The sequence below is a fragment of the Rhinopithecus bieti genome, unplaced genomic scaffold (assembly GCF_001698545.2).
Source record: "Rhinopithecus bieti isolate Rb0 unplaced genomic scaffold, ASM169854v2 scaffold_12859, whole genome shotgun sequence".
In the NCBI taxonomy this organism is placed as follows: Eukaryota; Metazoa; Chordata; class Mammalia; order Primates; family Cercopithecidae; genus Rhinopithecus; species Rhinopithecus bieti.
In genome coordinates this window covers 1,072,725-1,098,447 of record NW_016807388.1, presented here as the reverse complement: position 1 = coordinate 1,098,447, position 25,723 = coordinate 1,072,725, and the positions used below count along the sequence as shown (strand labels likewise).

Below are 25,723 nucleotides of genomic sequence, written 5' to 3'. Positions count from 1 at the left end.
AGTCCACATATTCTTTCTTCTGCCTGGTCAATTCTGTTGTTGATGCTGTCTACTACAATTTTTTATTTCATTCATTGTATGCTTTAGCTCTAGTATTTGTTTCATTTTTTAATTATTTTAATATCTCTGTTAAATTGCTACCTTTAGTCATTTATTGTTTTCCTAATTTCACTGTATTGTTTCTTTGTATTTTCTTGGAGTTTGCTGACCTTCCTTAAAACCATTATTGTGAATTCTTTGTCAGGTAGTTTATATATTTCTATTTCTTCAGAGTCTGTTACTGGGAGACTATTGTGTTCTTTTGGTACTGTTATGTCTCTTTCATTTTTCATGTTTCTTAATTGCCTTTATTTGGTGTTTGCACATTTGAACAAGAAGAGACTTGCAGACTAGCTTTTTCTGGGAAAGCCCTTCACTAGTCAGCCTGTCCACAGATTCTGAGCAGGCTACTTGGCCTGGTCCTTGGGTGGGCTTGCTTCTGAAGTCCTCGGGCAGGCTGGTCTGGTGCCTGGGTCGGCAGATAGGTAGGCCTGGCAGCTGGTGCAGTGTATGTGGTGACTGCCAGTCTAACAATAGGTCCTATTGTGACAAGCCTGGACCCTGGATCTAACAATAGGTCCTACTGTGACAGGCCTGGACCCTGGGATTGGCCTGGACCCTGCCACAGAACCCAGCCTGGCACTAGGCAATCCAAAAAGCTATATCCATGGGTACATGTCCAGTCCTTCAGGCAAGCGGGGCTGACCTGGTCCTCAGATGAGATTGAAAGCTGGGCCTACAGGGGCTGTCCCAGTAGTGGGTGGGCCTGGAGGCTGTATCCACAGGAGCTTCCAGCAAGTTGGGGTCCACGTGTGTTGGCCTCATGACTAGGATGACTAGGATTGGCCTGGTGCTGGGACAAGGCTGAAACCTGGAACCTGGGACAGCCTAGAGTTAGTCTGCTGATGGTGGCAGCCTAGATGTGAGTCCACTGGAGCCAGTCAAGACCTAAGGACAAGCTGAAACATGAAGCCATTGAGGTTGACCTAGCAGTGGGATGGTCTGGAGACTGAATCCACCACAAAGACCTGGAGCCTGAGGCTACAGGACCTAGCCTGGCATGAGGTGAGCACAGAGGCTCAGTTCATAGGTATTGGCCTGGAGTTTAGGGCTATGGGGGTCTACCTGGCACTTGGTTTTACTGGGGTGGGCCTGGTTTTAGTGTCTGAGGTAAAGTCGAATACTCACTTCCCTCTCCTTCCCCCACATGGAGGGTCTTTCTCTCCATGCTGTGTCTTATGGGGTTGAGGAAAGGGTGACAATATAAAACTGCCCTCCTACCCTCTTCAATGCATCTTTTCTTTTTTCTTTGCTATATCCAGGTGCTCTCACCTGGTGTCTTCAGCTTTTGTGAAGGCATTTTCACATGTGGATAGTTGTTTAAATGAATGATTCTGCAGGGGGGATGAGTGCCGGATAATGCTATTATGCCAACTTGCTCCTCTTCACCTTAAATGTTTTTATTGAATCAGTAGGTTTTCATCTTTATTATTGGGGCTACCATGTCTGTTTTCTTTTTTAAAAAAAATCACCTCAAGCATTTATCATTTCTCTGTGTTGCTAACATTCCAGTTATACTCTTTTAGTTATTTTTAAATTCAAAATAGATTATTGTTGATTGTAGTCACCCTGTTGTGCTATCAAATACTAGATCTTATTCATTCTATCTAACTATGTTACATACTTATTAACTATCCCCACTTCCCTCCCAACACACTTCCCTTCCCAGGCTCTGGTAATTATCATTCTACTCCTTATCTCCATCCATTCAATTGTTTCAATATTTAGCTCCCATAAATAAATGAAAACATGTGAAGTTTGTCTTTCTGTGGAAGGCTTACTTCACTTAACATAATGTCCTCCAGTTCCATCCATGTTACATCTTCCATTTTGTTATTATTATAAGTAACATTACACATTGAATTACTCTACAGTCGAGTCTCTCCTCACAACTATACTTTATTTTTATAGCAAAAGTGATGTTCAACACAGAACACTTGAAAATCACAGAAAAATCCCACTGAAATAAAACTCCCAACATTCAGTTTTGAATCCGTCTTCTAAAGATAATTGCATATTAAGTTTTGTTGTATGACTTTTTAATATTCTCTTCTTTCTTTCTCTCCACATAAGTGTGCGTAGAGTTATAAAAAACAGTATCAAATTGCATATACATTTAAGCCTCTTTTTTGCCATTAAATAGTGAATGTGTCAATGCTTTATTTTTAATTTGGTTTTATGTCTTTTAGTGGGCATATCTTACATGCCTCACCAAATACCCTCAGCCACAAATGTCTCCTGACACTCACTTGTCTGCTCATCTTCAGCCACTGTATTGGTAAATGATTCTACAGGAACCAACCAGCTAAAACCCAGAGTCTCTGGCTCCTCTCACCATTTCCAAATTGAATGAAGCACAGCCAGTACATGGAATCTGGCTTCCCTATTGGTTGAATAAAGAGCCAGGGATAAAATCCAGAAGTGGGAGGGAGTTAACCCCCTGGAGGATGAACTCTGATCAGAAGTAAATGGTAGAGAGATTGGAGCCAAGAGGTAAATTCTTTCTCAAGTCTTTTTTCAGATGACCTATTCCAAGGCAGTTTCCCACTACAACGTGCCTGAAGGAAAACAGTGGTTAGTACAGCAACATAACACCTTGCACTTGCTTCTCATCCTTTGACTCACTCCTTTTGCCTCATGCTTGCTTCCCGGGAATTTTACATTCCAATAAGGATTGGCACAACCTTGGTGTACTGCAACCTCCACTCCCTGGACTCAAATGATCCTCCCACCTTCAGCATCCCAAGAAGCACGGATTACAGGTTTTTGTATTTTTTGTAGAGATGGGATTTCACCATGTTGCCCAGGTTGGTCTCGGATTCCTGGACTTAAGTGATCCACTTGCTTCGGCCTCCCAAAGTGATGGTATTACAGGCATGAGCCACTGTGCCCAGCCAGGATCTCTTTTCTATGGACTACAGGCTAGGCACTTGCATAGTATTATATCCTGAAGATACTATAGCTCAATAATTAATATCCCATTGATAATCATTCAGGTGTTTTCAAATACTGCTTATTACAAATAATGCTATCTTTACACTAAAATATTTATGCATATCCCCTATTATTTTCTTAGGATAAATCATAATGTTGAATTTCTTAAAAATGGCTTGAATCATTTTAAGGAAAAGAAACTTTTAGCAAATTACATTGAAGTTCTTTAACACCAGACTTCATGAGTAAGCAAATAAATTAGTTGGGAATTACTGAAAATACAATTTGAAATAGGAATCTTTTATAGTTAAATGTGTTAAAATTTAGAAACTATGTAGAATATATAGTCAGTTCTGAGACAGAACCTCTCCTCTAGCTTCTGACTCATTAAGAAATAAGCAACAAATTGTAATGTTCGTAAGAGCCTCCAATATGTTCAGTGGATTTTCTTCATTTTCCAGATAAAGCATATCCCATTTGTACAGGAGTACTTTTTTCTCACTTTAGCAATCATCTTCTTTTAAGTGCATAGTTTTTGCTTATATGCTCATTTCACTTATACCTTTGAGACTTTTTGTAATTTGTTCAGAAAACAATAACAAAGAAATTTTGTTGCTTTTAAATAATCAGCAAAATTCTACATGCTCCCCTACCTGGCTAATGGGAATATCTGTATGATATTGCAGTTCATTATTTCACCATAACTTCTTAGAGGGCACAGAATTATTACAATGTCCCAAGAATTTACATTTGCTCTCAGCACTGTCCATGATAAACTGCATAAATGAAACACATTTGCTACTTGGCTCCATTCTGTTACGTATTTTTTTCAGATTATACTTAACAAAAGTACCACAATGACAGGAGGGTATATGAAGTTTTGGAAGTTTACATGACCATCCCCATATTGGCAAACATAAGAAACTGCTGTTCTAATCCCAACCCTGTGTACTGTGTTTGTAAGATTTCAAATTCTACCTGTAACCAACATCCTGAATGCTGTGACAATGAGAGAGAATTTCAGGATATTTGCTTTCTCCCTGAATTCAAAACTGAAGGATACACATAAGCAAAGCATTGTGGTAGTGCATATCTACTGAATAATCTTGTAATCTATCCAGATATCCTGTGTCCCAAATGCACTACCATTTAGTAGATGAAGTTGGGCTCCATAGTAAAAATCTTCGTGTTCAAATCCTGGCTCCACTGCTGTGTCACGTTTGCAAATTGCATAAAATCTCCTCTGTAATAAAATTGGGATTATAGCTTTATCTATTGCACTGGCTTATCGTGAGAATTGAATGTGTTAATATAGGTGAGTTAGAAGAGTGCTTGGCACATGGTAAGCATACAATAAAATGAAAAAATTAGTAAAAATAAAATTTTAATTACAGCATGCCCACTATCATACTGACTACCTGTATAACATTTGACTTAAGTCATGTGACCTTGTACCTCCTTCCTGATTTCAAAAGACTTTCAGGGCAGAAAAAAGAGCGAAAAAGAATTGGCATTAATTCAGTACCGAACACATTCCAAACACCCTGCTATTTATTACCCAGAGCTCTTCCTAAGCCTGTTAATTTTAGATACTCCACATGATATCATTTTATACTTATTAAAATGGACCCACATTCGACATTGTATAATTTGTGGCACTTAAGAGATTGAAAGGACTTTTATAACTGTGGTCTCAAAATCACTCTCAATTTTAATTTTCTAGCATTTCAATTTAGAACTTAAGAGAAAAAATATTTTATATCTCAAACATCTTAAAAGGCCCTTGAAAATATCATAGGCAGTAAGCACTCTGCCTATAGTATCTAATGGATAATTCAGCCCTCTTTCCATCTCATATCTTTATCACCAAAATTAATTTTTCTCTTCTGTTGATGAGGAAACTGAGGCTCTGCCAGGTTAGCAATCCTTACCAATGTCACCTTGGAAAAGCATTAAACCCAGGGCTGGCCAAGATCAGAAGCACTTTCCTCTACATCATGTGGCATCTAGTTTTCCCATGTTTCTCACCTCAAAGTGAGGCAAAGGACCTTGTATGGCCCCTTGAAGTAAACACATGGATCTCAGTGTTCTTCTTCCCCAGGAAGGCAGTGCTGAATCAGAAATCTCCAGTTCTAAATCCTTTTTGGCAGAAAGCCCAGATTTCTGGAATTTCATTTAATGTCTTGTCAGGCTGCCCATCAAGAATTAAAGCTCCATGACTTCATGTGGCTGAAGCCCAAAACTCTCATCATTTCATTTTATCTTTAGTTTAAACACGCTTTTGTTTCTGTTCTTATCAGTTAGATGTGTGTTTTACGTCCTGTCCTTTAAGTTTTAAGTCCTTTTCCTTCTTGGTGTCTTTTTCCTTCTTGGTGTCTTTTTCTAGTTATTGGCCTGCCTGGCAGTGAGAAACAGCCATGTCCCTTAGTTGTGTGAAACAATTCTGATATCAGAGTCTATGGCCTGGAAATTGAAGAGATAAAAGTGATATGTGATAAGCATCAAAATACACCCACATTTTGGTTCTTTGCTAACTTTTTCTGAAGTATTAAAACTATTTATCTTAGCTGCATAACATGTTTAATCTGAAAATAATTTATCTCACATGTATAAATAAGGAGAGTGTATAGGATGATCCATAAATTCATAGATGATGCCTGATCTTAGCCATCGGAGACATCAGATAGGTCTAGACCTACAATAGCCATTAATATTTCTTAAAGACTTTATAATGCCAAGCACAGATCAAAGTGCTTTGCATGTATTAACTCACTGCATCCTCTCAACAAACCTAGCAAGTCTTATTCCCATGTAACAGAGTAAATTGAGGCATAGAGAGGTGAAGTACGTTTTCTAAAGTTACAATGCAAGTAAGTGGTAGAATAGAAATTTGAAATCAGGAAATTCAGCACCAGCATCCACAGCCTTAATGACTAACGAGTAGTACCTGTTCCATCTAGGAGGAAAAAAATTAAGGAAGGAAGGACTCATGTGGAAGAGATGCTGATATGATGATAAAGGTGAAAAAAAGAGGAAAAGTATTTCTTCTGCTGCCACCCAAGACTGAGGACCCTGTAACAAAAACTGTAGGAATATTTTCCAGAGGATTGAGTTTGAAGGCAGAGGAAGAGATAGAAAAGAAGACATTCTCACACTCTGGGGCAGGAAACCAACGATGGGGTTTGGTGGCATGTGGAGCACTACAACCTGAAATTCTTTGTAGAGACGTTGGTATTTTCACAGTTGGCACCCTCAGTAATGGCAACATTAGTCATGTTGAAGTGACTTCTCAGGGAGCACATATCACATTTGGAGGTCAGAACGAGAAAAGAAGTATTTTATGCCACCTGGAGACCACAGCTACTAGGTGATATGAGCATGATGGAAACCATGACCTGGACAGGAAATGCCAATATGAACGGTTATGGGCTTAAGTCAGTGCAATTTAGATGATCATCTTTAGTATGGGCTTAGAAAAATTCAGAATACTAATAAATAGATTAAATTGTGTCACAAAATTGGGAACATTAATAGTATAAAATATAAAATTATAACCATAGGCAAACTATTTTAAAAATGACCAAAATCAAGATTTAGAGATGTTTGTGGATTACCCAGTATATCACTGAAAACCACTGTTTTAGAACATACAAAGTTGGGAAGATGGGTGATTTTTGCTAGTTTTTTTTTTTCTTCAAGTCTAAAAGCTGTTTTGATACCTACTTATAAGATTCCTACAAGGAATACAAGACATGAAAGTACAGCTAATAAATGGTGTTGAAAAACTGTGAACCATTGTACAAATGCTAAGCCTAATACCGCAACATGACAGCAAAATTAGAAAGGGAAAAAAAAAAAAAGAACAAGAGCATTCCTTCCTCCCATTGGGTACCTTTGAGGGGTATGAGTAGAAGTAATACCAGAAACTAGACCTCATTATTTTTCTGAGCATATAGCATAGTTTTTTGATTGTCTTACAGACAGCCTCAATAATAAAGTGAATTACTAGGATTTACAGTCTTACCACAAGAAATTATAGTAGACCTATCTGTCAAATGAAGAGAGAAAGGTCAAGGGAAAAAGTACCCCTAGTATAACCTCATCAGAACTACACCTGTCTTCTTCTTGTTCTTCCTATTCTCACTTGCCCTCCTCCCCAGTCCATTCTCCATATTACACTGGGAGTAATCTTTATAAAACACAAGTCCCTTATGCCACTACCCTGCTTAAAGCCTGTTAGTGGCCTAGCATCCTTTTGGCACAGGATTCATTGACTATAGCATGACCTAAGAAACCCTGTTAAGCCTGTCTTCCTCTCCAATTTTGTCTTAGACCATTCTTCCTCGCCATGATGAAACTCCACTCACCTTGCATGAAACTCATTCCTGAATTCAGGTGTTTTTATCTGTTGTTCCCCCTCTACCAGAATTGTCATCTGTTACCTTTACCTTCCTTGCCTGGCGAACTCCTTATCCTTCACCTTTCTGCTTAAGTATAATGTCATCCAGGAGGTCTGTAATGACCACCCTCCCAACCCCCTATACTAAGTGATAGCATCCACTACTGTGTGCTTTTGTGAGCTACGATTTTACAGATGAGTCTTTCCAATTCCCCTGCTTCAATTTCCTAACCTCTGAAACAGAGGCCTCAGAAGGTTAGTCCAAAAATAACCTATTTTGACCACTTGGGATGTGTCAGCCATTTAACTGAATCCTCACCACAGCCTATCAAATAGCCCATGAATGACTGCTTTGCAATCTGCAACCAGCTTCTTTTTTCTTATGATGTGAAGTGCACCTGTGCCTCACCCAACTCACATCACCTTGGACATCTACACCTGAAAATTGTAAGTGATTCTTCATATTCATGACCTTTCAGAACTAAACTGGAGAGTCCTTACGGAAATGTGGATTCATTCTATGTGAGCAGTTGGAAATAATCATCTGTTCACTGTCTTAGGCTGAACACAGGGAGTGGGTCTGTGAGTTGTTTCAATATTACTTATGTTAAGAAATATTATATTACTCTTTGTTCTGCCTTATTTTGTGACCAGGTCACCGGGTATCTTTTCCAGGGCATCCCTCCCTGTCTCATTGTGGAAATCCTTCCTCCATGGCTTCATCACTTAATATCTGTCAGGGGTCCTCTCCCAACTCCCTGGACTTTCTCTCACCTTTGATCTAAGAATTTGCCTAATCCTCCAAAATTCCTTCAGAAGTGTTTTCCTTTCCCCTTTGTGTCCTCTACTTCAGAACAGATATTTGTCTCAGGTCCCACACTTCTCCCTCTTCCCACTTTTACATTTCTTGAAGGTCTTCTTTTCATTCTTCTGGTATGAATCTCTTTCCCTACCCCACTTGCATCCCTCCCTCGCTTAGTTTCTCTTGCTGAGCCTCGTTGGGAGGCCATCTGTGCTCAACAGAACTCTGTGTGTTCCCCTACATTTCCCAGCCTCCCTAGCAGGTAGACTGTGGCAGTGGGATTAATTCCGGCCAATGACTGAGGAGAAGGGGCATGTGTTACTTCTGGGTAAGGTAGTGAAGAGCTGATGTTCTTCCTCTCTTGCTCTCTCCCTCTTGCTCGTGGTCTTCTTTTAGTTCTAGATCCAGATCTAGCTATCTTCTCCAGCCCCAGCCCCTGAAACCCTAGAGCCCAAGGATTCCAGATTGCATACCTACAAGATGGAGAATGGTAGAACCATATAGGATGTTAAAAATAAATCTACATTAAGTCCATGAAATTTGTGTGTGTTTCTGTTTCATCCAAAATTATGAATTCCACTGGCTAGGATGAACCTTCTTCTCCTCTTTGACCCTGAAAAACTATGAGAAAGCTTTGTTCCTCTCAACTCACCCTGTCCTATTTTCTCAAAAGGAACCACCTTCCCCTACTCACTTCTTGGTATACCTTCTATTCACCCTGAGGTATTCTCTGTATTTTCCTTTATCTTTAACTTGTACCTTCATTATAGTTGTATAGTTGATTATCTTAGTGGAGAGTCCTTCTCCCATGTTGTCTTGGCCAGGTTCTCTAGAAAAAAAAAAAAAAGGTCTACATATCTACATACTAATACTATATTGGGAGGAGCAATCTCAGAGCAGCAAGACTGAGGAAAAGGGAAGTGAAGCAGAAAAGTAGCAAATCAGTTACATGGTGCCAAGTTGTTAAACTGGCCTTCACGAAAAAAAACAAAGCCATTTTCTCAGTCATGTAAGGTATCTCTAGAGAGGCTCTGTGGAACCACTGTGTGCAAACTGAAGAGAGGATGTGAAATTTGTCTGCTAAGTGGTGTCTGTCTCCTTTCTCTCATTGGTCAGTTTGCCCCATGTTCTCAGATTGTGCAAACTGACTACTCCCAGAAGTCTCAAGGAAAGCCATTTCTCTTGCCTCAAAGTTTGTTTCTCTTTACACAAGTCCAGAAGTAGTGAAAGGCACTACATCTCCAATGGGCCTGATTAGTTCAACCGAGGCACCAAAGCCTACATAGTCTTTGCATGGAAGGGGCTGTGCTGGAACCTGGTTCTCACTGTGGGAGCAGATAAGACAGCTTGTGGTGTTAGGAGACGAGGAAAGAACAGGAGTAATGGCAAAGGATCTTTGTCTAACAGTCAAGCACAGGGCTGAGCAGATTTGGGGAGAAAAATAAACTGGGTCTTCTACAAATAGCATAAATATTTGGTCACATCTAATGTGTTATATACTTTATCAACTATTTATTTGTCTCTAAACTTACAATGTACAAAAGCCTCAAAAAGCTGCAGAGGACTGTTATATGAGCTTCCCTGCCCTTTCACAGTGGTAAACCCCTCACTGTACACAAAAATCCAAATACCAAAGGACAGAAAGATCAAGTTGAAGAATTATAAATGGCCAGTGCAAAAAACTTAGGCCACCACGTAGTAAACCCCTTTCAAATGTGTTTATTCCAGATGTCCATTCATACTTTACTAGAGTCAAAATGTAAGTGTCATAAAGGCAACTGGAAAAGCTCTTTTCAAATTCTGTATCCTCAGTGAAAGGCAATTCAGCAGCAGTTTGCACAAATACAAACTCTCCAGTGCAAATACAGGATCATTTCAATTACCTCCTAGAACTGGCTAACAGTTATCAACAACAGAAACATAACATTTCATTCAAAACTATCGGGGACCGTGAGTGTGGAGGAGCAAGAAAGAACCAGCCAAAGACTTAGGAAGCCCCAGAGACTCAGGAAGCTCACAATTATGCCAGCCACTCCAGTCCTGCAGCTGAAATGCCCTTAATGACAGTGTATTTTTAAACATTTCTACCCTGGCAGCAGAGACAGACAGAGGAAAGGACAATCAGCCCAAACAATTCATTCAGCTGCCACCATGGTCCACAGCACGTGCATCCTCTGTGGACCAGCACTGTGAATTGATGGAGACATGGGTTTACTGCTCAGACTCCTGATTTAAAAATAGAAGAAAAGTCTCAGCCCCTGCTGGTCTCTCACTCTCACCCAGCAGGATGGTGATTAGCTGTGCTTTCTCTAGGCCATTCCTTTTTAATAACCTTACTGGCCATTTTCCATATTCGTGTTTGGACCCTGGCTATGAAATCACGTTTGTGTGCAGCACATGCAGTGAGGCAAGGTCTACAGGCTTAGTGAGCTTGGAGCTGTATGGGGTGCATGGTGTGATTTTAACTGTGAAAGGCATCTAGTGACATGAGAGATAGCAGACAGACGTTGTTATCAGTTTGGATTTGGCAGTATTCCACTCCAGCTTCGGGAGCTCAGATACATAAGCTATATGTGTTCTTGGGACATTTTCTGATGCCATAAAGGAAAAAAGAAAAAAAAAAAAACATGCAATTGGTCTGTGCCAGTGTTGGGCTGGGGAAACAGATGCTTAGGTCTGTGAAGTCTTTCCTCTCCTGAGAGTGATGATCTAAAAATTAATTGTCTGCATGAAACTAGAAAAAGGTCACCACTCCATTTCAGGATAAATTTGTTTGTCAAAAAATAAATAAATATGGTGAAAGAAGCTATGTTGCTGATATAGTTTGACTGTGTCCCCACCCAAATCTCAGTTTGAATTGTAGTTCCCATAATATCCATGTGCTGTGGGAGGAACCTGGGAGAGGTAATTGAATCGCGGAGGTGGTTACCCTCATGCTGTTCTCCTAATAGTGAGTGAGTTTTCATGAGATCTGATGGTTTCATAAGGGGCTTTCCCCCCTTTTGCTCTGCGCTTCTCCTTGCTGCCGCCATGTGAAGGACATGTTTGCTTCCACTTCTGCCATGATTGTAAGTTTCCTGAGGCCTCCTTAGCCATGCTGAACTGTGAGTCAATGAAACTTCCTTCCTTTATAAATTATCCAGTCTCAGCTATGTCTTTATTAGCAGTGTGAGAACAGACTAATACAGTTACCTTGTAGAAGTTACTCAATACCTATGTAACTCAGTTCTCCATAAAATGTATGTGATAACAATGTGTACCTTGTCAGATTTTTATTAAAATCAGTGAGTTATTACTTATTTAGGACTTTCATATAGAAAGTGTCATCTAAGGGTTCAATAAAATGAATGAAAGAGTGAGTGAATACATAGAGAATTCACTGTGCCTCTTCTTTATTCCAACTAAAGAAAATAGATATTTCTGTCTTCACTATAACCCCTCAATTCTTCTCACTCTCTAGCTTATTAGCTCCTATGCTAATTAAGACACTTCGATTTACCTAAAAAAACATATTTGGATAGTATTTCTGTGTCATGGCCTGAGTATGTAGTGATAGTATGAATAACCTTTCTATTATACTCATGGCTTCAGCATGTAGTGATCTGCCAGATGCTCTATTCCCCCATACACCTGTCTTTTACTTTAGGTTGGGTCCACAAGATTCTGTCCTACATAATCAAACCTAGAGTTTCTGGAAACAAGTATTTCCTCAATAGGTAGGCATATAGATAGTCCTAATTTCAAAGTAAAGTGCAAACTGACATCAGATTGGTAATCTATAAAACGTGAATTAGTGGGTGAACATGTGCTCTGATCTTTCTTTTTTTTTCTTTTTTTTTTTGAGATATAGTCTTACTCTGTTGCCCAGGCTGGAGTATAGTGGCATGATCTTGGCTCACTGCAACCACTGTCTCCCAGGTTCAAGCAATTCTCCTGCCTCAGCCTCCCTAGTAGCTGGGATTACAGGCATGCACCACCATGCCCAGATAATTTTTGTATTTTTAGTAGAAACAGGGTTTTACCATGTTGGCCAGGCTGGTCTCAGACTCCTGATCTCAGGTGATCCACCTGCCTCGGCCTCCCAAAATTCTGGGATTACTGGAGTGAACCACGATGCCCAACATGTGCTCTGATTTTAAAACTCAAGTATCATGACTGGGATTCTGCTTTATCTGGAATCAAAATGCCCCCCTTATACAATTTCATGATAACTTACCATCCCCTTACCACCTCCCATTATCATTTCCCACCCCAACTCCCATCCTAGGTTTTGTTGGTTCCTGCCTTTCAGAATTCATTCACAAGCATTCCTCTGCAAAGTGAGGCCAGTAGGACAAGACTTCCTACTCTATCTTACCAACTTTTCTCATATTACCAAAAAAGCTATTGTTAATGCTTTTACATTAGGGTGGAGTGGAGGTAACTGAGGAAAGATGTCATTTTTTTCTTGAAAGAGCCATTTTGGACCCTTCTGTAGTTTATTGCAAGAGGCCCTCCTCTGTGAAGCAAAATAAATCACTTCTTCCATAGTCTCCATAGACTTTGCTTACACATTTATCACTATTTACATTTCCTGCAGGAACTGGGATTGTGTCTTACTCAATGTTCTAACACATTGCCTCACACTCAAATCCTTGTTTGATGTATAGTTGTATAGCTAAAGAAAATCACCTAACACGTTTTCAAAAAAAAAAAGTAGTTGTTGTTTCTTCTCTTTAGGTTTGACTTTGCCAGAAACAATAAATCTCTGTGTCTTCAGATCACTGTGTTCATTTTGTTAAACTGTGACAACATATTAATTTAGGAATCCTATTCCTGGACCAAGCTCACAAAAAGCCATTTTATTGACAGGTAGTGGAGCAGGGATTTGGAGTGAGAAATACCTGGATTCCCACCAGCTCCACTATTTACCAGCTCTGTAAAGTTGGAGGAGTTATTTCATCCTTTGACTCTTTACTTTCTTTATGTTTAATATGGAAGTAAAAATGACATCAATTGCCTAGGTTTGTGGAGATGATAAAAATAGACAACAGAGGTATAGGATGCATAGTAAACAATAAAAAGTTGCTGCTAGTGTTTTATTTATTAATAGTATTGTCATTACTGAAGTCTCAAAATTGTTAAATACTTTCAAAAATAAGTTTTGGGGACTGGAGGCACTTGAGAACTATTGAAGACACACACACACACACACACACACACACACACACAGACACACAGTCATTTCTGCCTTGCTAATGTAACACTGGTACCATGGAGCTGACTTCTAATATTACATATCAAGAACCAAAATTTAATCGACATGCAAAAGTCCTTGACAGAATTAATAATTATGATCAAGAAACCATGAATAACCAATTTTAATGATCAGATAAGAAACTTATTTCTAGCCACCTGCTGTGAGAAGCTAATCTTCCCCCACATCCTAATCTACTGATACACAGACTCTGGGCTGAAATAAGCTCTTAATAATGAATAATCTAGCTACAGATATAATTCTGCTGAGCAGAAAATGGAGGATTATAGAACACTTCAGAAAGAATTTTTTTTTCTTTTCTCCACTTCCCTTCCCATTCAACTAGTTTTCTTTAAATACCGTTTTGATTGTTGCTGCCACCTTAAGGATGTAAGAGGTTCTGCACACAAGTGCAGAAAAATATATTCAATAGTGTCCCAAAGAAAATGTACAGGAAAAGGTGTTGGAGTATAACAGAAGCACACAAGACTAGCTGATATTTATACTAAAAACTTCGAAAGAAAACCATCTTCTAATGCAGAATTCATTCATTCTAAAGCCTCAGGATAGGTAATAAAAATAGACCATGCATTCATAACTTCCACAAATGAACCTTTCTTTCTCTCTCTCTCTCTCTCTCTCTCTCTAACACACACACACACACACACACACACACACACACACACACACACATACATACACTGTACCCTTTACACCAGGGTCAGTCATGAGTGTTCTAATAATTCTAAGTATTCCACACAAGAATGCAAAGAGTAAAAGCACAGCTTTTCTTGCATAACTAAGGGTTGTCTCCGGTACATTAGGCAGCTCAATCAGAAACTTTGAGACAAAATCTAGGAAATTATGGCCATGGGTTCATGGTGATGCCCATGAACTAATCGACCTGCTATTCTCCTGATGTGGGACTTCCCGGATGGCATCAGAGAGTAGCTAAAAATAACTCAAAGAAAGCAAGATGTGACTCTGGAACTTGAAAGATACAGTCATAATCTGAGCCAAAGTTTGATGGAAGAGAAGGGAGAGGAAGCTGGAAAAGTGGGAGGGTCAAAGACTGAAGAATTGTGTGCTCTATTCTAGAGAGTTTAACATATCCTAAAGAGGCTAGCAGGCAAGGAGATATTCTAAAAAGATAAACAAAGAAAAAGAAATGAAGAGAAGGAAGAAAAGTGAAAGGAAAGGAATGACATAAAGTAATTTATTCATACCTTCACTTATCAAATATTACTGAGCACCTACTATGTGCCAGGCACCATGCTAGATACAAGGAGACAGTCTCTAATTTCAAGAAGCTCAAAATCTCATAAGAAAGATAGCCAAGCAAAGAGAGAATTTTTCCCAGTCAGAGTCTAAGTTCCTGTGTCTCACCCTGGTTCTTTAGCCTGGTTAAAGTTTCCTATGGGAAAGAACTCAGGCTCGGGTTTTGGAAAGGCCTGGGTTTAAAACCTTCTCTCCATCCTTACCTCTTCATCTTGACCAAGTCTCTTAACTTGTCTGAGCTGTAGTTTCAGCTTCTGTAAAATGGGAATAATAAAAGCTATTTGGTAGCATTGTCCTGAAGATTAATCATAATAGAGAAGCAGCTAGCAGACTTCCGGAATAAGTTCACTGGTCTTCACTACCGTCATTTGCCTGTGTCTTGAAGGCAAATTGGAAGGCCCCTTCCCTGCAGCCAATGTCCTCACAAGCAGCACTCTGGAATCCAGCATCCCACCAGACAGAGAATGCCAGATCAGAGTCAAGAGCATCAGGACCAATCCATCAGGTCTTGCAACCTGTTTACCTCAATCCCTCCCAAAAGCATAAACTGCTAGTATCACTTATTACATATCACCAGGCTCTCTTCCCCTTTCCTCTTCTGTACTTCCCCAAGCCTGGTTCAACCTTCCACCCCTCTCCTTCCTTTCACACACACTGTGCCCTCTGGAATAGTCCATTTACGATCAGCAAATATCCTTACACCTACAAACTCTTCCACTGCCTTGCTCCCTTCATCTTCTTGCTTGACTGTATCGTCGCCTATAAAATTTGCTTGCCTTTCATCCTTTTGTTGTTGTTTTTTTTTCATCCTTCCCTCTTTTCTGGGGTTAGAAGAAAGGGATGTGTCCTTCTTTTTCCCACAGTTTCTAACAGATCATTTCTCCTGGCTTTACCTTCAACTTACAAGTTTCTTTGCTCCTTTCAAGCATCTCATTCAGCTATTTGACACTCTTCTAATCCAGCCTTCCTGAAGTTATCTGCTGACATCCCTCCGTTATTGAGATATTTTCCTGCTTACACTCACTCTCTCCATAAACAACCCTAATAACTTCAACAGGTGTGTGGAGGGTCCATCCAACTTTCATCCCTCAATCTTTCCCTTCCTTGTCAACAGTGGGTCTTTCTTACATTCTTGCAGGACCCCATCCCACTGCCATATCTGACATTTCATCATCAGGAACTGCACAACCTCATACATCTCAATTTCAGGCATACTTCTTATTGGCCTTAGCTTCCTATTTTTTTTAGTTCACTTGCTCAAGTGCCCACAGTGCACAATTCTGCAATTGATCCTGGTGCATTCTCAAAATCAGTCAGCCTCTTTCTGTTTCCATTTCCTTTCTTATCCAACTTTAAATACAGGCCTTATCATTAAAATCATTCATTGCAGGGACTCTTCTCCCCTTTCACAGGTCAGATCTCAGAAGCAGTCAGAGAGGTTGTGAGCCTTTGCATTCACAACCCAACCTCTCTGACTGCTTCTGAGAGCCCACATCGGGACTGACGGGTTACACCACATAAAAAGTGGATTCTGTTTCTCAAGTAAGCTTCCTTTCCCATTCTGTGACATGACCACTTTTTCTCACCTTCATCACGCTGCCTTCCAGCTGAAATCCCAGTTTCTTTTCTTGCTTTTTTTCCAATCTTTTCTCACACTTCACTAGAGGGATCTTTTAAAAACATAAACCAAATAAAATCATCCTCTTACTTAAAATACTTCATTGACGACTCTCCATTATACTTGGGATAAAACCCAAACTCATTACTTCTACATCCCCTCTACCTCTTCATCCTCATACTCAACCAGTCTCTTACTCAGCTCCCATTACTCTACCTGCTTTTCAGTTCGTCAAACACACCACGTTCTTTGCATTGGGCTTCTGCACATGCTGTTCAGCCTGCCTGGAGAGCTCCTCCCTGGGGTTTTGCAGGGCGAAATACATCTCCCCCTGCAGGTCTAACTCACAGGCCACCATCTCAGGGGTTTTCCTAGGCCATCTTCTCTGATGTTGCTGCTCCAGCCACTACTATTCTCACTCCTAGCAATACAATTTCTTCATAGAACTTATTCCCCTCAGCCAAGCATCATATATTTCTTTGTTAACATGTTTATTTTCAGTCTCCCTCTCCTCTCTGTAAGCTCCATGATGGCAGGGCCATACAGTCTTGTTATAACTGGTAGATAGTACTTACTGAATACGTATTTATTGAGTAAACACATAAATGAATGAATGCTGGATGAGTGAAAAGAGTAATTCAAAGAGAAACGAAATCAATTTCACAAATTTGTTGATTTGATTGTTGAAAACAAAGTTTGTTTCCATCTTTTAGAAAGAGACAGTACCTAAATATGAACCTAGTGCTTCTTAAATATTTCCACTGAAGAACCCAGAGTGGGTGTAAATATATACACCCAAGAGGTCATGCCTATAAACAGCTAGATTTTATGCTTTTCATAATAATTCTGCAAATGATAGTTTCAATTATCCATGTGTAAAACTGCTGATCCAGAAAGAGGGAGCACAGCCATACTGTGGCTTAGAGATCTCTCTTGCACACTGCAGTAAACTCCAGCTTGAGAAGTGCAGATGAGCATGAATTGTACATGCTCACACCCCCTTTTTAAGGAATTTTACTCATTTTTCTCTGAATCAGTTTCCAATACTTAATAGGTGCCCTGCCCATATTCTCTTTTTGAAAATTCCAGCTCATGCCCAGCCCTTGATGAAGGCACATGCTTGAATGGCTGTGTTTCATACCACAAAACCTTGCTCCCTCTAGCCACAGCTCATTGGTCAAAGTATGGACCTCTGATACAGAAGGAATCAATCAGATCCATTCTCTTAGGAAAACAGATGTGACTGAGCACATGGCTCTGAAAAATCACAGGAGATGAGGGTCAACTCTGTGCCACGAAAATTCAAAGCCACCTCAAAAACAGTTACATAGCACGTAGAATAGTGGGAAAAGTCAGCCTACTGACAGAAATAGGAAATAAAGCCAGTGCCTACAGAGAAAGCAGCCCTGAGAAAAACAGGTACCTGAGAGAAGAGACGATCTTTGCTTTCCACGTTAGTCTCCATTTATCCTTGCTGCTTCTCATTCCCAAATCTCATTTCTGCATTCCCTAACTTTATTTCTCTGGGACGTTTTACTGTTGACTTTCAATAAACCTCCTTTTAAATTTAATCATCTAAATGGGTTTCTGTTTCTCTACATCAGATAAATCCCTGACTTTGCTATTAACACCCGTACCAAAATTGAAAACTAGAAGAAGGATCATTTCAGAAAAATTGTGCTACAAACCTCCTGTTTTGAGGTTGTGTACATTTATTTTGGTTTTTGAAAATAAGTGTTTCTTTGCTTCTGCTGGGAGGCAGTAGGACCCAGGATCCATGTCCAAGCTGTGACCTGTCCCAAGAACAATGGATCAACGTAGTGCAATGGACTAGATGTTTGTGTTGCCCCAAAATTCATACATTAAAACCCTAATCCCATGACAGAGGACTAGCTTGATCTCTTCCCACCTCATGAGGATACAATGAGAAGTCAGCAGTCTGCAACCCAGAAGGGGATCCTCACCAGAACCCAGCTGTACTGGAATCCTGATCTCAGACTTCCATCCTCCAGAACTGCGGGGGGAAAAAATCTGTTTTTATACGCAGTCTTTGGTGCTTAGTTATAGCAGCATGAATCAAGCGTGGCAAGGTAGACATGCTTCTGATGCATCTTTCACAGCTGCTGGGCTAGCCTTCCTAGCAAATTCTAAGGGTATGATTTACCAAGCTTGCCACAGGACAAGAAGCACCATCTGAGAGAGTGCAGACACTCAATGTTAGCAAGAATGAATTGTGAAACTTAAAAAAAATACTTTTCTAAGCTATCAATATTTTTTTAATTGACAAACCATGCTGTGAGAAAGATGTGATATTTTCTATCCTCACAACGAAAATATTATAAAATTGTTGTTAAACAAAATGATTAAATATAACCAAAATAAAACAAAAAAAAAACCCTATTAGAGAGATGCATCAGGCAGATGCATATAATTAATAGTAATGAGATTGTATATTTTTGGATTTCATAATGCTCATGGCATTTGTCAGCTCTTTAAAAAATTTTTTAATTTATAAGTTATCATTTCCAATTCTAAATAAATACCAATTTTTGAGTAATTTTACAGTCATAATTTTGTATTATTTTTTCTTTAAGATAACTTTCAAAATTGCTTAAGTTTCAGACACTGTGAAACCTGAATACACCATGTCCACATCTCACATTAAGAAACCGAGGTACGGAGAGGTTAGGAAAGTAGCCGAAGGTAGCAGAGCTGAAAGTGGAGCCAAGATTTAAACTGAGGAAGTTTGGATTCATTATGTTACATTATTTTTTGACCTACCATAAAACTTGACTCCCCTAAAATGACTGATGTACATTTGAATGACTTTGAAGTGTTTACATACCTGTTTACCTGATCAGTCTGAGCTCTTTGGGGCACAATGTGTCCTCATTTGCATACCCAACAATTACTTCAATAGAACACAGTAAAATGCTCATTAAAAGTTTGATCAAAATATTAATGCATAAATGAATGAAGAAGTGAATCCTTTTCATTCTCACTTTTCAGGTAACATACTCTGATTCAGAGGAAGACCAAACAGGAGCTGACAGCCTGGAGAAAGCCACACTAAAGTCTCTGGATCTGCGATTCCCAGTCCTTAGGTTGAGGACCCTGAGGAGTCAAGACGCAAATACTGGAACCAAAATGTGCAACAGCATCTGTAAATAAATGAGTGCATAAGGCCCCTTCTGTGAAGGTAGCCAAATTTATTAAAAATCAAAAGGGTTCATTATATTTGGAACAAGTTGATAACCACTGCTTTCCACTAAAATTCAACATTTTTTCCCCTATCCCTCTGAACTAGGGAGACAGAGTGAGGTAAAATAGTTTCAGCCCAGGGAAAGGGATCAGCATAAAGGGTTGAGATAAACCACTGTGTCAAGCAAGGTGGACAGCCTAGGACAAGGGAGAACAAGCTGGTTCCTTGGGGAAGAGATATCCAGAAACAAGTTAACAAAAGGAAGCATAAACACAGCAGAGACCAGTGCACAAAAAGTAACAGAATATATGATAATATCTAGAAACATATTTTAAAATGGTTTAAGTGCTATCAAACGTTGTATACTGCTCTCCACTTTTGCTATTTCTAGAACTACTTGTGATGTGGACCAGCAAACCAACAGCACAATTCCCTTGCCAAACAGCCGCAGTTCACAGGACCTTCCTTTTAGACTCATGGAAAGGCACATAAAACCTGACGCTTGAATCAGCCAAATAGGGCAGGGGAACCAAGTTTAACAGCCCAGTAGGGAAGACCCAGATAAGAGGATACCAGTCCTCTGGCACCCAGAGCTCCAGTCTGTCTGACAATCTTTCCTGCATCAACTAGCATTAAAGGCAATCAGTGTGGAAAACTGTCAGCCCTGCATGACATTTTAGTTTTATTCCCTAATGCCTTTTTCTGTGCTTATATGGGGAAAATAGATAGAAATATGGTTAACTTGTGGTTCTTTTTTATTTGGAGTTTGAAGGATTTTCCAAGTAATGAAAAAGCCTGGCCTCCTGGGGCAAAGATACTCATTCAGTGAGCAGGAAAAAAAAATATTGCTCAGAGAAAAATGAATTGAGAGCTCCATGAGAAAGGACCTACTACTGAAGACAATTTTGTTCCTAGAACGACACTAAACCCAGAGGATAAAGCCCCAGAGGAGCTGTGGGCTGGGGGCCCTGTGAAAGAGACATAGGCACAGTCATTTAAGTTATATGAGCAGAATTCCCAAGCCTGTGAGGGCTCTTCCTACAACCAAGTCAAGGCTGGGTTGTATGGGTTGAATTGTACCTTACCCACCCCCACAAAAAAGGGCATGTTAAGGTTCCAAAGCTCCACGCTCCAGAACATAACTTTACTTGGAAATAGGATCATTGCAGATGTTATTAGTTACTATGAGGCTATGCTTGAGTAAAGTGGGCCCCTAATTCACTATGACTGGTGTCTTTATAAGGAGATGGCCTTGGGAAGACACAGAGACACACAGGAAGAATGCCATGTGATGACAAAGGTGGAGATGAAAGTTACGTGCCTGTACTCCAAGGAACTCCACAGATTGCCAGTGAACCACCGCAAGGTAGGAGGAGGCAAGGCAGGATTCCCCTGTAAGTTTCAGATGGAGTGTGGCCCTGAGAACACATTAATTTCGACCTCCCTTCTAGCCTGCAGGGTAGTGAGACAATAAATGTCTATTGTTTTAAGCCACCCAGTTAATGGCACTTCATTATGGCAGCCCTGGCAAACTAATAAGGTAAGGTAAGGTGAGCCTAAACAACCTGGGCCAAGGAAAGGGGTTAGGAGGGGAATGTCTAGCTAGAAGAATGGTGTATGCTCACTCTACATTAGGAGGATGGAAATAATTATCATAGTTATGTATGTATGTAACATAAATTCTATTTTTTAGGAAAGGAGGCTAAAGCAAATCACAACAAGTCCAAAGCCTTTTTCTATCAATCAAATTGCTTATATAACATCATCACAACAATTAGTTTCAAAGAATTCAGTGTTAAATAAAAGAACAATGAAATTTTCCCAAGTGCAATTTCCATTTTTCTTTCTTAAGTGATTTCAAGGCAGGTTAGTATCTTAAGGTCATGACTCTGATTAAGAATTATCAAATAGTACATTGTCAGTACACTAATAGTTACGAGCTTTAGATTTAGCAGACCCAGGTTCAAATCCTGACTAAACAAACCAACGACTCGTATGTAACCTTAGGCAAGTTATAAACTCACTGTATCTGTTATTTTATCTAAAATTAGATATGTGAACAACTGTCATTTATTCTTGCCCATGCATCTGAGGGTCACCCAGGGGTTGACTGGTCTAGGCCAGGTTGGGCTAGGCTCAGCTTCAAGCTGCAAGGAGGTGGAGGTCATGTTATCTTCGTGTGTCTCATATCCTCTTTGGACCAGCAGACTAGTCAGAATGTCAGAAATACAGATCCACCAGACCTTCTTTTGGCCTTGGCTGGTAACTGGCATGCTGTCACTTCTGCTCACATTCTGTGGGTCATAACAAGTCAAATGGCCAAGTCCAACATCAATGGATCAGGGAAATGTATATTGTCTCTAGTTAGGGGAGAAGGAATTTGCAGGCTGAATATTTGCTGAATAATTCAAATTATCACATTCCCTGAATATGTGTCCTTACCTGCAAAATGGAGATAATAATAGTACCTAATAGAGTTGTAGAATTGACTTCACTTAAAAACTGGAAGATTTCACATAAAGACCCAGATTTTATCTTTAAAATTAAAAAAAAAAACACACAGGATACTAGGTTCACAGTTCCACCTGGCAATGATTGACTGGATATTAAGTGGACTTTGCCCAATTTTAGAAGAATTTGCCAGATTATCTATGTAGCACAACAATTCATATATTTAAGTTGCCTCTTCAGCACCTGTAAGCATCTGAGTTGTAGCCTTTGCAGTAAACCAAGCCAGGTATATGTGGAGTGTTGTTGTGCTCAAGCCCCCTCTAGCATATTTTCCCCCCAAGAACCTCACAGATGAGCACCGTGAGGCCAGAGAAAAAGACAAGAATGAAGTTCAAAAGCCACTCCTCTATGAGGACATCTTCCTCCCACCAGCTGGGCTCCCAACTTACATGATTGGGAAGGATATTTTATAACAGAGATACAAGGGAGCCTTTGCATCCAATAAATCTTTAGTGTTCCATTCTCAAAATTCTTTTGGAAATTTCAAAATGTAGGGTTCCTCCAGAATCTGAAGTTGACTACTGTGTACTTTGAATTTCTCTTCCCAAACAGGATTTTTAGTGCTGTAACCTGAAAGGCCAGGTAAATCCGAAGGTTGAATTCTCATTGTCAAACTTAGCTATACTTCACAGAAATTAAACAAACGAGGGGATTTTTACGTCCTCACCCTTACTGAATTTCTTAGGATAGTATACTGAAAATCTGACTTTTTTTTCCTGTTGATTTTGATGAACAGGTAAATTTAATAACTGCAGGTAAAGATCATCCCGGGAAATGTTGTGATCCAGGAAAGAGCTCAGAGGAAAAAAACAAAGGTTTCTCTTCTGTACTGTCAATATCACAGACAGGCACTGTTTGGTCTGCCTTTTACTTGAAGTCAATTATGAAATTTTTGAGCTTGGAAAGAGTAGGTGAACAGAATGTTTCCGCACTTGCACAGGAATCTACGTCAACTGTACTCCTTTATGATAGCCTGATTGTGATTCCTCAAAGAGTAAATAAAAGCTAACTGATTACTTTTCAAACTGTTATTCCTTGCTGTGAGCATTATCCAATGAAAGCTACATTGTAAGATCTTCTATTACCTCAATAACGTAAATTACACATGAGAAGATCACAGGCCACAGCATAGATGTACATTGGGTAAGGCTGTGAGCCTGGATACTCATCATTTGATAGTCATGAATCCATAAAACTCGAATTACCCGGGTATTTGAATATCCTGGGATTTGCATTTCTTACTGGGAAGCCAGTATTTAAGTTTTATTTTTATAATCTAACACCTATAGACAAGTTATATAGCAATGAACTCAACTCTGAAAAGTCAGTATTACTTTACAAAAGTCTTATCAGAAGTTATTTAATAATACAGACGCTCAATCCCTCCTGCAAGTCCAAAACTTCTTCAAGAAGTTTCAAAAATCAAAATTTTCTTCATAATTCATTTGGTAGTAAAACCTGACCTCAACTGAAATTCTTTTGTGGCAAAACCTGACCTGGACTAGTGTGAGGCTATTCATGGTCTTTGTATAAACCGCTCACTGTAAATATTTACACATTCCACTAAGAACTATTAATGTGTTTGATTATGAGATGTTTCTTTAGACCCACTGATGGTATCACACCCAGCGTACGTATTATATTACTTTTATAACAGTTGAATGTTTTTAACTTGCTAAATACACCTTCCTCCAAGAGTTTCAGAGAAGAGACTTGGGACCTGGGTTATTGAAATAACTTTTAATTTTCTTTTTATAAAGTAGTCATCTTTTCAGAATTGGAAGTCAAGAATATCCATTTGACTGCTCGTACAGTCATGAATATTATCTGGTACTTACTCTTCAGTGATGAATAGCAAACAAATTCAATGTCAGAGTCAATAAACCTTAATTGAGTGCCTACTATATGTAAGAACCTTTGCTCTGTGTTCTTGTATTCATTACCTTATCTGATCTGTAGTCCTTGTCTGAGTAAGGTATCCTTAAACCACATTATTAAGAATAAGAAATTGAGGCTCAGTGAGGTTTTGTGATTGGTCCAGGATCATGCAGCTGGTAACAAACATAGTTTGACTTCAAAGCTAAGTCACCTAATGATAATTTTCCAGATCATTAAGGAAGTGAGCCCAAAATTAGATCATGTTCACAATAGCGAGAAATGCCAGAGGCAGGCGCATGTGGATTTCTGTGTTCTGCCTTCTCTAAATCTCTGTCTAGTCATGAACCCTCATGTTCTACCATGCTATATGTGGACATCTTCCCTTTAAATACAACCACTTAACCTCCAACCTCCACTTCTCTCACTTCTGGTCAAATATCTTAGAGTAAGGGAATAGTACTGCCTTGACACTAATGGCAGTCCAAGAATTTCATGAAACTTGTGTACCCTGCCATTGACCACTCTCACTGCCTTCTCACTTTAAGGAATTTTAAAATTCAAATGACAAACCTGCTAATGTACTTAGACATAGCAATCAAACAAGACCATGGCCCATTAAGCTTCAAAACCCTCTGCATAAACCCACTGTTCCTGCTAGGGTCTGAATGTTTGTGTCCCCCAAAACTCATATATTGAAATCCTACCCCCACAAGATGATGGTGTTAGGACATGGAGTCTTCTAGGAGATGATTAGGTCATGAGGATGAAGCCCTCATGAATAGGATTAGTGATAAAAGAGGCTTCAGAAAGCTGCCTTGCCCCTTCAACTATGTGAGGACACAGCAAGAAGGTGCCATCTGTGAGAAAGCAGTCCCTCGCCAGACACTAAATCTGCTGGTGCCTTGATCTTGGACTTCCCAGCCCCCACAACTGTGAAAAGTAAGTTTCTGTTGCTTATAAGCAACCCAGTTTATAGTGTTTTGTTATAACAGCCCAAGTGCTAGCATGCTCATGCTCACACGCACACTCTTTCTTTCTCTCCTTTTCTCTCTGCGATGACAACAAAAGTGAGAAGTCGGCCATCTGCGAGTCAAGAGGAAGAGCCTTCACCAGAACCCAACCATGCTCACACCCTGATCTCAGCCATCTAGCCTTCAGAACTGTGAGAAAATACATTTCTGTTCTTCAAGCCACATCATAGTCTATGGTATTTTGTTACAACAGTCAGAGCAGACTCGACATTTGGGATGCTGAAAGACGGCTGAAATATGTCACTAAAATGTACCGCTGCAGTCTAACTGAAACTTTGTAACTCCTTAATCAGAATTTCCCTTTTTCCCATCCCTCCTCCACATCAGCCTCTGGTAACCACATTTCTACTCTCTATTTATATGAAATAGACCTCTTAATACTTCTATAAAAAAGTATATTTTTTATACTTTTATACTTTTTATATGGAAATCATACAGTATTTGTCTTCCTGTGCCTGGCTTACTTCACTTATAAATTTTAGTGATCTATTGTACTGCATGGTCACAGTTAATAATAATGTGTTATATATTTCAAAATTGCTAAATACTAGATTTTTAATGTTCTCACCACAAAAACATTGGTGAGGTGATGGATATGTTAATTGGCTTGACTTGGTCTTTCTATAGTGTACAATTGGGCAAAATATCACATTGTACTCTATCAATACATATAATTATTATTTACCAATCTAAATAAGTTGTTAATAAGAATGAAATGTGTTTGTTTCATTAGAA

General features: G+C 39.5%; 1 long non-coding RNA gene across 2 annotated transcripts; it reads left to right on the top strand.

Annotated features, from left to right (window-relative positions):
- Positions 1-656: 656 nt before the first annotated feature.
- On the top strand, positions 657-25,115 carry LOC108535553 (uncharacterized). 2 transcript variants are annotated; one of them, XR_001887264.1, is made up of 4 exons: positions 657-1,104; positions 19,376-19,565; positions 20,812-20,934; positions 25,026-25,115. It is a non-coding gene; the product is annotated as an uncharacterized LOC108535553 (long non-coding RNA). The 2 variants fall into 2 exon arrangements; XR_001887263.1 differs by lacking the exon at positions 25,026-25,115 and adding an exon at positions 22,816-23,045.
- Positions 25,116-25,723: the final 608 nt, after the last annotated feature.